The sequence below is a fragment of the Schistocerca americana genome, chromosome 4 (genome assembly GCF_021461395.2).
Source record: "Schistocerca americana isolate TAMUIC-IGC-003095 chromosome 4, iqSchAmer2.1, whole genome shotgun sequence".
NCBI lineage: Eukaryota > Metazoa > Arthropoda > Insecta > Orthoptera > Acrididae > Schistocerca > Schistocerca americana.
This window is the reverse complement of record NC_060122.1, coordinates 668736389-668749400: the sequence shown is the minus strand read 5'-3', so window position 1 is coordinate 668749400 and position 13012 is coordinate 668736389. Positions and strand designations below refer to the sequence as shown.

The 13012-nt window shown below is 37.7% G+C and overlaps 1 protein-coding gene across 4 annotated transcripts in view; it reads left to right on the top strand.

Annotated features, from left to right (window-relative positions):
- LOC124612678 (zinc finger protein 250-like) overlaps nucleotides 1-13012 on the top strand; it is a 154648-nt gene that overhangs the window by 52520 nt on the left and 89116 nt on the right. The window lies entirely within an intron of this gene.

The following is a 13012-nucleotide window of genomic DNA, read 5'->3' as shown; positions in this document are numbered from 1 at the left end:
AATAATGTCCTCATAATAATGCAGTTGCAAATTTAGTAGGTAAAGCATGTAGATGACACAAAAATGTGTTGAAAGTGCAGTTGTTTCCGTTTCATAATTTTCAAAACACTGTATGATAGCTATTTGTTCACACATTATTTAAAATGTCCACTATGTTTGTTGAGGCATTTGGCTGCATATAAGATTATGGTAGGTCAATGATTAATTTCATGCTAGCAACAAATACAAGTAGCTGATATGATGTCTTCTGTGTAAAAGCGGTATCCTAACCAAAATAAGTAACTGTAACACAGTATTTCAAGAGACACTTAAAAAATTTATGCAAGGTGTAGAACGTTCACTTCTGTGGGTTGCAGATGTTGCTTAGAATACAATGTGTGTGTCAATAAAAGACAATAACCCAAATTTTACTCTCAAAGGGAAGATTTCAAAATAAATTGAAGTTGTAAAATTTCATATAAAGATAAATGAAGGTTGCCATTAGTATTACTGTATTTCTGAACATTGGTTGAACATGTTGATAGTTCCATATTGTTTAATATTATTACTGAACACATTACAATAAATGTGGTGAGGAAAATGCCAGGCATGGCATAAAACAAACGTATAAAAATTTGTAGGATAATTCCCAATTTCTGTGAATTGTAGCTAACACTTTAAAGGACACCATAGTCATATCTAAAATTTTCTTGTAGCTCGGATCAGTAGCATCAATAAAGGATTTGAAAGAGGTCATTTCCATTTATGACTTTCACTTTACTCAAAATATATTGCTATTGGTCAATTTCAACATCAGCTTTATTATTATGCGGGCTTGCAGAACCTGTCCTTTGATCTGGTGGTTGCTGTCAAATGAAATAGAGCAGTGAATCAAAACTTGATGTTTACCATTGTTTTTTAATGTTAAGATTGACCGTGATAGATTTAGTGAAAATCTGTTTAAAGTGTAGAAAAGTTGTATGTGCCGTATTTACCCAACTATAAGACAAGTTATTTTATTTTTTTCCTTCAGATTCATCATTTGAAAACTACATACTGGTACATTCACAGATTAAACTGCTACTGATGATTTATAGAATAAGTAAAACGACTTCAGTTGCAAGTAATTTCTTAATTTACTGCACGATCAGCTTAAAAATATAAAGCTTCATCTTCAGGTGCACCAAATACAGAGAAACCCCTAGTTTTCATTTTCTTGCAGTCCAGGCTGAAAAAACACAAAATGAGGAAAACACAGATTCGAGGAAAACGTTAAAACCCCCCCCCCCCCAAAAAAAGCAAAACCATATGTAATTGGCAGATACGATTAAAAATCATAATCCTCTCCAATACATTTTATAAAATTTGTGAAAGTGAAGGAAATTAAGTGAACAATACAATGTTTATACAAGAAGTTGTGGTAATGAATTTCGTCAGTTCCTAAAAAATATCACAGATGTGTAACAGCCAGGTAAAAACTTGTCAGAAAATTGAAATTGATGTCTGGGTACATGTTAATTGAGCTAATTTCCTGCATGCTACGATGACAGATTATACCTGAAAACATATATTTTTTGAGAGTTTTTTTCCTTTACTCTCACCCAGAAAAAAGCAAAAATTAATGAACGCGATGGATTCGACCGAAAACAGTGAAGTACGGTGCAAGACAGTGGAATATAACATGTGGGGGTGTCTGTTTTCCTTCTGTATCCAATGACAGTGCATCATACTCTGGTGATGCGAGTGCAGTGACCTCAAGAGTGTTGCTTGCAAACGTTTCTCTGTATATTGTACTGAGTTTTCGAAATGGAGCACTGTGCCAACGCACGCTACTTGCACTTCAAACTTATACTTGCTGTAGTGTAAACGCAGCAGGTTTCGTGAAAGCACATATATACACACAAGTTTTCCTTCACATGTGGTACTTACTTATACCAATAGATGTGAAAAAAAGTTGTCTCCTGTGATTTCAGTGTTTCTCTGTCCCAGCAATCAGTTACATTTATAACAACCTGTCTGCTATCATAAACATCATTGAAGCCTACAACAAAGATGAAAAAGCTATTGCACAGCTGTTCACTGGACATGTCCTGTTCACTGCAGTACCACACGTAGCAAATGGAGTAGCCTACATTGGCTACAGTTGGTAGAAACACAATAGGTTCTGGAGTCTGTCGACAGGCTCCGAGCAGAACTGCTGGAAGTAAAATAACTGCACAGTAGTGAAGGGTGTACGAGGTATAACAATATAAATTAAACCTAAGGGGAAGATGCAGTCACTCCATTTGCTATAGACCGAAAACATAAGGCGTACCATAGAACATCCCGCCAAGTAAGCCTGCTGTTTCTCACCATAGTCTAACATAACATTTGCAATACCCTCTGGTGTGAAAGTTGTTACCGTTTGACAGTTGCAGCAACACTAGCACTCCAAGCAGGGAGAAAACAGACAGTTATGTGCATGATAATGACAGTGTTTATTTTTAATTATTTTTCTACTTAACTAATAAAATAGTTTTAATGTTTTGCATTCCCCACATTAGTAAATTACCAAGAGACATCAATTAATGTGAAGTAAATGTAAAAACAGCAAAGTCTCATGATTCACTGAAGTGAACTACAGTTTACTCATGAAGAAATACTTCCAAATATCTGTATAATTGCAGCACCCTCCATTGAAGGGAAGAGAATATGAACACATATTTCATGCATGAGCAGTGTATATTTCTGTTGTTGCCTGCTCTTATTATAGACACACACACACAATTTTTACAGAGTCTATTGCCTATTTTTACACTTCACCTGATTTTCTAGTACATAAATATTTTTGTAATTGTAATTACTTTTGCTTCAAAAACAAATATGTTGAAGATTCTTGCCATTTGTGGTTGAAATGTAACAGTTACGAGGTGCATTCAAGTTCTAAGGCCTCCGATTTTTTTTCTAATTAACTACTCACCTGAAATCGATAAAACTGGCATTACTTCTCGACGTAATCGCCCTGCAGACGTACACATTTTTCACAACGCTGACGCCATGATTCCATGGCAGCGGCGAAGGCTTCTTTAGGAGTCTGTTTCGACCACTGGAAAATCGCTGAGCCAATAGCAGCGCGGCTGGTGAATGTGCGGCCACGGAGAGTGTCTTTCATTGTTGGAAAAAGCCAGAAGTCACTAGGAGCCAGGTCAGGTGAGTAGGGAGCATGAGGAATCACTTCAAAGTTGTTATCACGAAGAAACTGTTGCGTAACGTTAGCTCGATGTGCGGGTGCATTGTCTTGGTGAAACAGCACACGCACAGCCCTTCCCGGACGTTTTTGTTGCAGTGCAGGAAGGAATTTGTTCTTCAAAACATTTTTGTAGGATGCACCTGTTACCGTAGTGCCCTTTAGAATGCAATGGGTAAGGATTACACCCTCGCTGTCCCAGAACATGGACACCATCATTTTTTTTTTGGTGGCGGTGAATCTGTGTGCGTCCATTGAGCTGACTGGCACTTTGTTTCTGGATGGAAAAATGGCATCCACGTCTCATCCATTGTTACAACCGACGAAAAGAAAGTCCCACTCATGCTGTCGTTGCGCGTCAACATTGCTTGGCAACATGCCACACGGGCAGCCATGTGGTCGTCTGTCAGCATTCGTGGCACCCACCTGGATGGCACTTTTCGCATTTTCAGGTCGTCATGCAGGATTGTGTGCACAGAACCCACAGAAATGCCAACTCTGGAGGTGATCTGTTTAACAGTCATTCGGCGATCCCCCAAAACAATTCTCTCCACTTTCTCGATCATGTCGTCAGACCGGCTTGTGCGAGCCCGAGGTTGTTTCGGTTTGTTGTCACACGATGTTCTGCCTTCATTAAACTGTTGCACCCACGAATGCACTTTTGACACATCCATAACTCCATCACCACATGTCTCCTTCAACTGTTGATGAATTTCAATTGGTTTCACACCACGCAAATTCAGAAAACGAATGATTGCACGCTGTTCAAGTAAGGAAAACGTCGCCATTTTAAGTATTTAAAACAGTTCTCATTCACGCCGCTGGCAGTAAAATTCCATCTGCCGTACGGTGCTGCCATCTTTGGGACGTATTGACAATGAATGCGGCCTCATTTTAAAACAATGCACATGTTTCTATCTCTTTCCAGTCCGGAGAAAGAAAATCGGAGGCCTTAGACCTTGAATGCACCTCGTAGTGTGGAGTTGGTTTCGTCTGTGTTGGGAAACAGTTTTATTCCCCTTGACGTTTTATTATAACATGTGTGTGGTTTTCCATTCAGCTGCGGGTATGGTGGTTTACTTTGTACGTTAAATAATGTAGGTGTTGCATTCTGCACAAGTTTCGTACATTCCATATTCACCGATTTGGATGTAAGTTGCAAACAAAACTTTACCTTGTTGGGTAGATATATGCTGTCTTTCTGCAAAAGTCAGGTCTTCTGGTGTCTACAAGCAACTTTTTGCTATTGATGGAGAATGACATTCTTCAGAAAATATCTGTATGTTACAAGAGAATCAGAAATAAATAATCCTGTAAAGTGCTGTTTCATATCTCCTAGAGTCCTTAGGAAACTGAAGAGTGACAAATGTGCTGTCATTTTTATTTATTATCAATTTTATTGCACTGCATATGTTCCCTATTGTATAAACTATGTTACAAATAAATAGTAATGATAGTATTCGCACTCACACGATATTGCACTCAAAAGTGTCACTTGCTGGTCACTTGGTGCACTGCTATCGGTGTGGGTAACAAGAAATAAATGAATTGTCTCGATTGTTAAGTTAGACTGTGTTATCAGTATATGCTAGAAGTCAGTGCATTAGCGTGTGACGTCACCATGCTATGCAGCTATGGGCTGTGGATGGAAAACAAACATCCGAGCTATTGTAATTCGGCAGTTTATTTCTCCATGTAGGCTATAAATTTTTGCTATTTTCCAAGTGAACATAAAATGAAAGAATCCTCAGAACTGCATGTTTTAAGGTATAATTCGTGGCAGTATTGTGTTGGGAAATGGCTCAATTACCTCATATATCATTGGCAAGAGTGACAAGTCTTTTCAGTTATGTACCCCACAGTATTGCTACTGGCCAAAACCACTCTTTTTCCTAGTAGGACCATTATATGATGAAGAATTTTGAAAGTTCTTTCTTGTTTTGTATGGATTTGCGATTTGATTATATCAGTTGACATTGAGTATTGGTAAAATTGCTACCTAGGTGGAGAAGAATTAAACACTCACACCGACACTGATTTGTAGTTTCTTGTGCCTGTTTATAATCCAGTACTTTAGGAATTTCAAATGCTTTGTAGGCTAAGGTCTGTAAACTTATCACACGATGAGCTAAACAAAGTGTGGTGTGGTGGCTATGCTGCCTGTAACAAGTCGCCAACCAATAAGAGCGCACTAGTTGGAAATGGCTGACGTTGCCTTGATTCTGACGGAACATATTGTTAGAGACTTAGTGTTTGAATTAAATATGTTGACTATCGATATTGTTGCTGAATACAGTGCGTGAAAAATTCCTGCAAAAATATGAGACTGAGTTGTAAGTAGCACAAGAAAAGGTGGCGGCTGAAATTATTCTCTCGCGTCTCCTCTCTCCGCATCAGCCTAAAATACTCCCTTAACTCCATCATCACACGTTGCGAACCGTCTGTCTCTTATGCCCCTTATAACTCGTTCAGTCACATCAAATGTCAATAGGAAGAAAAAGGGTCGAAGTCAAGTGAGACGTCGATTAAGAAGAGGAGAACATAAAATCAAAGTACCAGTGTAATTATGGGAACATAAATGTGTGGCAGTCAGTCGTGGGAGGGGTCATTGGTTGGTCACACACATGTCAAACAAACACGTAGTGGGAGCGTAGGGCAAGCAGTCACAGCATCCACTTGGACAGCAAGACAGGGAAGTGCTTCCATGTCGTGCTGTCAGGGCAGTTACTATGGTTACTGGTCCTATGTTCCCACATTTTTATTTGACATGGGTGTCAACCACCCATGACTGGCCTGACTGCCACACATTTTTACTGTCATAATTATATGGTGGCACCTGAAGATGTAGCTTTATGCTTCAAAATAGGTTGTACAAGAAATTAAGAAATTATTAGCAACTGAAGCGGATTTTTTATTCTATAAATATGTTCATCACTTCTGAATAGTCACATGACCAAATATTTTGTACTCCTACTGAGGTCAGTGTTTTTACTTTGTGTAATAGATTAATCGTCAAGCAGGCTTGCCTGTGTATAAAGTGTACCAATGACAAATAACATTGTCTTTTACCATTCCATTGTTGTTTTACAGTTGCAAGCCTATATCTATTCCCTCATTATTGCTTGAGCTAACGCTCTGATAAGTTGTGTCGTCATACGTCCGAAAGGACAGCAGTAATAAAAAATAAACAGTGAGGTAGGTGAGAACAAATTGATCTGTGCAAGAAAATGACCCAGATTCCAAGCTAACAGCACAGGCCCACAATTAAGAAGTTGTTTACAAGATAATTGCCAATCAAATAAGCAGTTGGCAGGGATCCAATGCAACTGTGCTCTTTAATGCTTCGAGTGGGTCATAACTGTGGGGTTACACTTGCATTTGGCAACAAAATGGTAGAATGCAAGTTTATTTTGTTATTGTTTAACTAAATGGCTCATGTAATGTAAGTTTATTTTATTATTGCTGAATTGTACTATGTTTAAACTGCGATATTGCTCACACATGTTTACCTTGGTAACATGAAGACAGCTACTCTCGACACATGTACTTGTCTGCTCAAAGGTTAATATAGGGGTTGTCATACATTTATAGATGAGACTGTGACAATTGACATCTTGAAAAGGTTTGTTCTGAAGAATTGGGAAGAGTTGTGTAATCAAATTACCTGCCATTAAGAAAGTGAAATGTGCTTCATGATTGTGATATAACATTCAAAATGGTAAAGAAAACAGTCAGTTGTCGTTTTCTTTCTACCTTTATTAGAGCAGATCCAGATTTTGGCTAGTAACTAGCCATTTTCAGTGCAGTATTTTGAAGTTGTCATATGTGCACTAATACATCTTCATCTGTTGTTAAGGCGACAAGAGCCTGAACAATGGGAGTAGATGTACTAGGGCATGTATAATAACTTCAAAAAAACTGCTAGTTACTGGTCAAAATCTGAATCTGCTGTAATAAACCTAGAACAGAAACAATGACTGATTCCTGCACTTTACTGTTTTGAAAGCTGTGTAATGTCACAGAATTGCTGACGCTAGTTTTTTTGCTTTAATGGACTATTATTTAATATATTTAATTCTTTCTTTCGCAAAGATTTGTTTTTTTATTTATTTAACTTAGTGTGAGATGGGTGAGCGCTGCAGTCTACTGTTATTCATCCACTACGTAATATGGAATGGCCGCTGTTGCGACTGCTTCGTGCATGCCAAAGATATTGAGAGGATGAGCTCCCTTATGATGCATCAAGGAGGTTAGAATCTATTCTAACTTCCTTGTGCTGCGTAGACACTGTTCTTTTTTTTTAACAATAATTTATTGTTAATTATTTTATATTACTCTGTTGTGTAGTAAGTCGTATCTTCCCTTCCTGTCCAGTCCTTCAGTTGCATCACATTCCTCTTTTAGCAATTTTTTCGTAGCCTACTCTGTTTCTCTTCACAATTCATATTTAACCTTCAGTACATCTTTCTTGTATCTTCAGTGTTCTTGTTTTTAAATTTTCTTCGCTACTCCATCTTGGAAATAATTTCTTGTGTGATCCATGGGTTTTTTACCCCTTTTCCGTTTTACATATCCTATATTTTGCTGTCCTGTCCTAATGATTCCTTTTTTCAGCATATTCCAGTACTCGTTGACATTACCAGGTGGGTCTTTGTTTCGTAATGTGTTTAGAAACTCAAGTGACAGCATTTCTATAATTTGTTATTTGTAGGATCGTATCTTCTCTAGATCCTACTTCTTCACCATGGTCGCCTTTTTCAGTATTTTCGTTCTTATTTCTTTTTCAGCCATAAGTAAGTTGTGGTCGCTATTAATATCTGCACCTGGTAATGTGTGCATCTTCTTGATTCCATTCCTATATCTTTCTTCTACAAGTATAAAATTGATTTGGTTTCTGTATTTATCCACTGATTATTTCCAAGTGTAGGGCCTCCTCTTGTGGTTCTTGAACCATGTATTTGCCACTATCAGCTGCCTTTCCCTGCAGAAGTCAATTAGCCATTCATCTGTATCATTTCTCATTCCAATACCATGACTGCGTACTATGTTTCCCTCTTTCTCTTTTCCAACAATTGCATTCCATTACTATTTCGCAGATTTTTATTTTTATTTTTGTCCATTATTCTCTCTATTACATTGTATGTTCCCTCTACAATTTGGTCATTTTGTTCTGAAGGTGGCGTATACACCTGGACAGTCATTAAATCTTTTTGTGCTCCTTTCAGCTTTATACCAAAAACCTGGTCATTTACATAGTCCACATATTCCACACATTTAGCCAATGCCTTTATCATAATCATTCCTACTCCATTCATTCCTTTTACTTCTCGTCCTGAGTAGTACAATACATATTCATCTGATTGTAACTCTCCACATCCATTCCATCTTAACCTCAGCAACTTCTACGAGGTCCATATGATTCTTTTCCATCTCCCTTGTAAGGGTCTCTAGTTTTCCTGCGTGTAGCAGAGTGTTTACATACCATGTACCAATTCTCGTTTTGATTTTTTGCCCCTGTTCGAGTCCCCCACCCTACCCCCAGAGGTACGATTGTGGGACTATTTTACCTCCGCATACTGATTTAACACGAGGGGAAGCCGTTTTTGTGCATAAAATGGAGACTGCAGTATGTAGGGAAGATAATCTGCAGTGGTATTCCGTTGCCTTCCATAGTTCTGGAGGCCACCCCTAACATGGGATACAGATGCTTTTTGCAGCCGCCTGCTCCGGGTCAGAAAAAAGTATAGGGGGGAAATGAAAGACCCCTAGCCCTCAAAACCTAAAAGCGTCAGGGTCAGAAAAGAACAAGAGTAGGGCAAGAGTGGCCAGATAGGAAATATAAAAGTGAGGAGCCGGGCATAAGTAAGTGGATGCAATGCCAAGACTCAGCTTGGGGCCCTGTGGTCGCCAGCTATGTACTCACTAGATGTGAGTCTCTGAGGTGCACTGATGATATGTGTGTGGACAAAGTCCATACCTTCAGGGTACTTCAGTTTTTTTGTCAGACAGTGTATGTTTTTCTTTACATATTCACTAACTGAATCGAATGTTTCTGTATAGAATGACTGTGGTGTGGCAAATGGGTGTGTAAAACATAATGAGATAAATAATTATTACTGAGAATAAATGCAACTATATTGATATACAAGGATTGCTAGTATTCAAAAGTTAGAAAGATATATCTGATTTATTACAGTTAGGGATTGACTGAAATGTGTAAATAACATATAAAGGATGGGACATGGCTATAAAGCTGAACTGTTCAGTATTCCTTATGCCCGCATTGCCTATAGCTGATATAATATGAGACCCCACTTTTTATCAATTTGTCAAATGATTTTAGCAGGTTTTAATTTATCAGTGATGTGAAGGATGGGAAGAGACTTTGGGGAAGCATAAAATGATGTTTTAGACACAGTTTGTATCACCTGAGGATGCACCTAAATTGGCTAGGTACCTGTCATTGTTTTAATAAATTAAAAAAAAAAAAAAACTTTGTACAGCCTGAGCAGTGTTTTTTGCCTTCTTAAAAGAAATGTGTTCATTTGACTGTAGTTGCCCACAGTTCAGTATAATATGTTTATTATTTGCTCACCATGTGTTACACTTATCATTAGTGTAGCACCCCAAGAAGTGCAGAACTAGGTATGTTGTGTCCTTTTAAAATTGGGGGTGGGACCATTCACAGAAAACCAGTCAGTGATACTTTACAGAACATTGTTCACCATTCCTTCTATTTCTGTATGTATGCTTGGATTCATTACAATACTAGTATCATCTGCAAAAAGAACTAATTGTGCTAGTATGCTAGACGGAAGATTGTTTACATACATGAAGAACAATAGTGGACCCAGGACTGAGCCTTGAGGAGCACCCATAGAATAATGTCCGCGGACTGCAAATTACTAAGTACAACTGCATGCATTCTTTTTGTTAGATATGACATTCTCCGTTGGTTGGCTACACCATCAGTTCCAATAAAACTTGGACTCATCTAGGAGAGTACTATGATTTACATAGTCAAATGCCTTATTTAGATTACAGAAAATACCAACCAATGCCATTTTATTATTCAGTGATTGCAAAATTAGGCAACTGAACATATAAATGGCATTCTCAGTAGAGTTGTTGTTGTTGTTGTTGTTGTCGTCTTCAGTCCTGAGACTGGTTTGATGCAGCTCTCCATGCTACTCTATCCTGTGCAAGCTTCTTCATCTCCCAGTACTTACTGCAACCTACATCCTTCTGAATCTGTTTAGTGTACTCAGTAGAGTACCTCTTCAGAAAAAACAAAATGCGATTTGTTGAGGATGTTACTGTAGCTCGTCACCTTCTGAAAAAGTGTAGAAAATGATGTCGGCAGTGAAACAGGTCAGTAGTTAATGGCATCTCCCGTATCACCTTCCTGAAAGAGGGGTTTAACAATGGCATATTTCAGTCTCTCTGAAAAAATACTATGAGTAAGTGATGCATTACATATTTCAGATAAGACAGGGCTTATTATGTGGGAACAAATCTGTGGCACTCTATTGGAAACACCATCAAAACTAAATGAGTTTTTATTTTTGGGAGAATATAATTTTCATAATTTCAAATGGAGAAGTTGGTGATACATTCATATGATTGAATTTTATGAGACTTGCGTCTTCAACATACTTCTGTGATTTTTCCCTTGTACTGTTTGTCACTATATTTATGACTATATTCAAGAAATTATTGTATTTGCTACCTACGACTCATCATTTATAGCCATTCCATTCAGTTCACTAGTGTTGTTATCCTGTTCTGTGACTGAGTGTCCTGTCTCTGGTTTCGTTACATTCCATATAGCCTTTGTTGTTGGAATTACTGATTTCTGACATGATGTCAATGTACTTGATGTTTCAATAACTTTTCTTAATAATTTTTGGTAGTTTTTGTAGTGTGCAACTGCTTCAGGACCTCTACTTGTTCTTGTAAAGGGGATCCAGAACGATCCATCTCCTCCATGTTAATTTTAGCGAATAGAAGGAACATTTTTTCTAAAATCATTAAACATATTGCTCTGAAATTTGGACTACATGTTCAGTGAATATTTCTCTTCATAGTTATAATGCCACGTTTAGAAATATTTATTGGTTTTTATTTTACAATTTTTTTAAACATCCTTATTTTTTCTCCAAAATATCGCACTTTTTTTCTATAACTCTTGAATTATACAATATTTTCTTTTACAATTTGTTATAAAAATGAAGGAAAAGAAGTAAACGATATTGTGTATAAATTTCATTGATATACTGTTAGCAGTTTTTGAGAAAATGTTCCCCAAAGATGAAAATTTTAAAGTTACAGGAAATGGCTTCCAAGGTTTTTTAATACATTCTTGCCCCCATATGATGGATTATCAGCATACTCTTCTTTTTCCAGTGTTACTTTCCTTTTGACTGGCCTTTCTTCCCTTTTGCTGCATGTTGTAGGCTTTTGTCTCTTCTTCCTGCAACTCTTAGTCTTTCTTCATCAATTAGGCGCATTGTGGAAATGGTGTTGTGTCCTGGTTGGAAACCTAAACGTTTCAGCACATCACATTTGATAATGTTTCCTTCATTGTATGTTGCCACTGCATCGTACACTCCAAAGTGCAATGTTTTTATCTGTACAAATACTCATTTGGGAATCCTAATCCAAATTAAATTATTTACACTTTCATTTGGATTTTGTGTTTTCCCATGTAAACACTTTTCCAATAAACTTGGCTGTGATAAATCTCTGAATATGGGCTTATTACATCAATTGCAGCATTTGGCAAACTGTTTTTATGGGCATATTCCTTTCCTGATTGGTACTTACACCATGAGTCATCACCTGTGGGGCACAGTGCATGTTGTGGGTGCTCATTTGTTGATGCAGTATGAAAAAATAATGCCCATACTGCTCTCCTCAGATGCTCAATGCTTCTTGTATTTTGCCTAATTGCACACCCATAATACCTCTGCAATCTATCAACTGCTTCATCTGTCAATCTTCCTCTTCCTCCGAGGGTCTTACCATCACTAAGCTTCTGGGATCCTAATGTCTGCTTTAGATTGCGCAAGTGAGCCCCCATGTGCTTCTGTGACATGTCCAATGCACTCCTGTTTTCTAATGTGAATTTCATTGCCATAAGGTTTGAGTTCCTCTACAGCTTTATATCCCTTGGAATCACCATCTCGTAGATAGTTAGTGTATCATACATTATACCGCTCCTTTGATCTGGAAAAAATTGCTTTCACTCCCTCTACTTCCATCGCTCCACTCGTGCCGTGAAAATTTGCTTCACAACTTTCACTATGTTCATCCTTGGTATTGCCCTTACATCTACAATGTTTCGAGAGAATAGCAACATTAGTTACTTTGCAACTGTCTCCTCTGGTAACTGTTACAACTCCATTTAGAGATTTATGACCTCTACGTTGCCATGATCCATCTAAAGCAACAGTTAAATATCTGCAATTCCCATTATCTGTCACAGCTACTTCAACTGCTTTCTTCATTTTTACTTGAGCAATATCTTCAGCAGAAGACCCCACCAATTCATTATAAAATCCAAACTTGGTTGGTGGTTTTGGCAAGTTCATAATTCCACATAACATTGTCCCTGCAGCACTGCCCTTGCCAATGCAATGCAAACCATACACTAGCCTAACATCTATGTCATACACTTTCTTTCCTCTATTACCACTATGAGGAATACTGTTAGAATTAGAAAATGAAACTTCTGCAGCACATTTGTTACACTTCAATAACATGAAGTTATTTTGAATTCCAGTCCTCTTTCTTTGCAAACTTGGC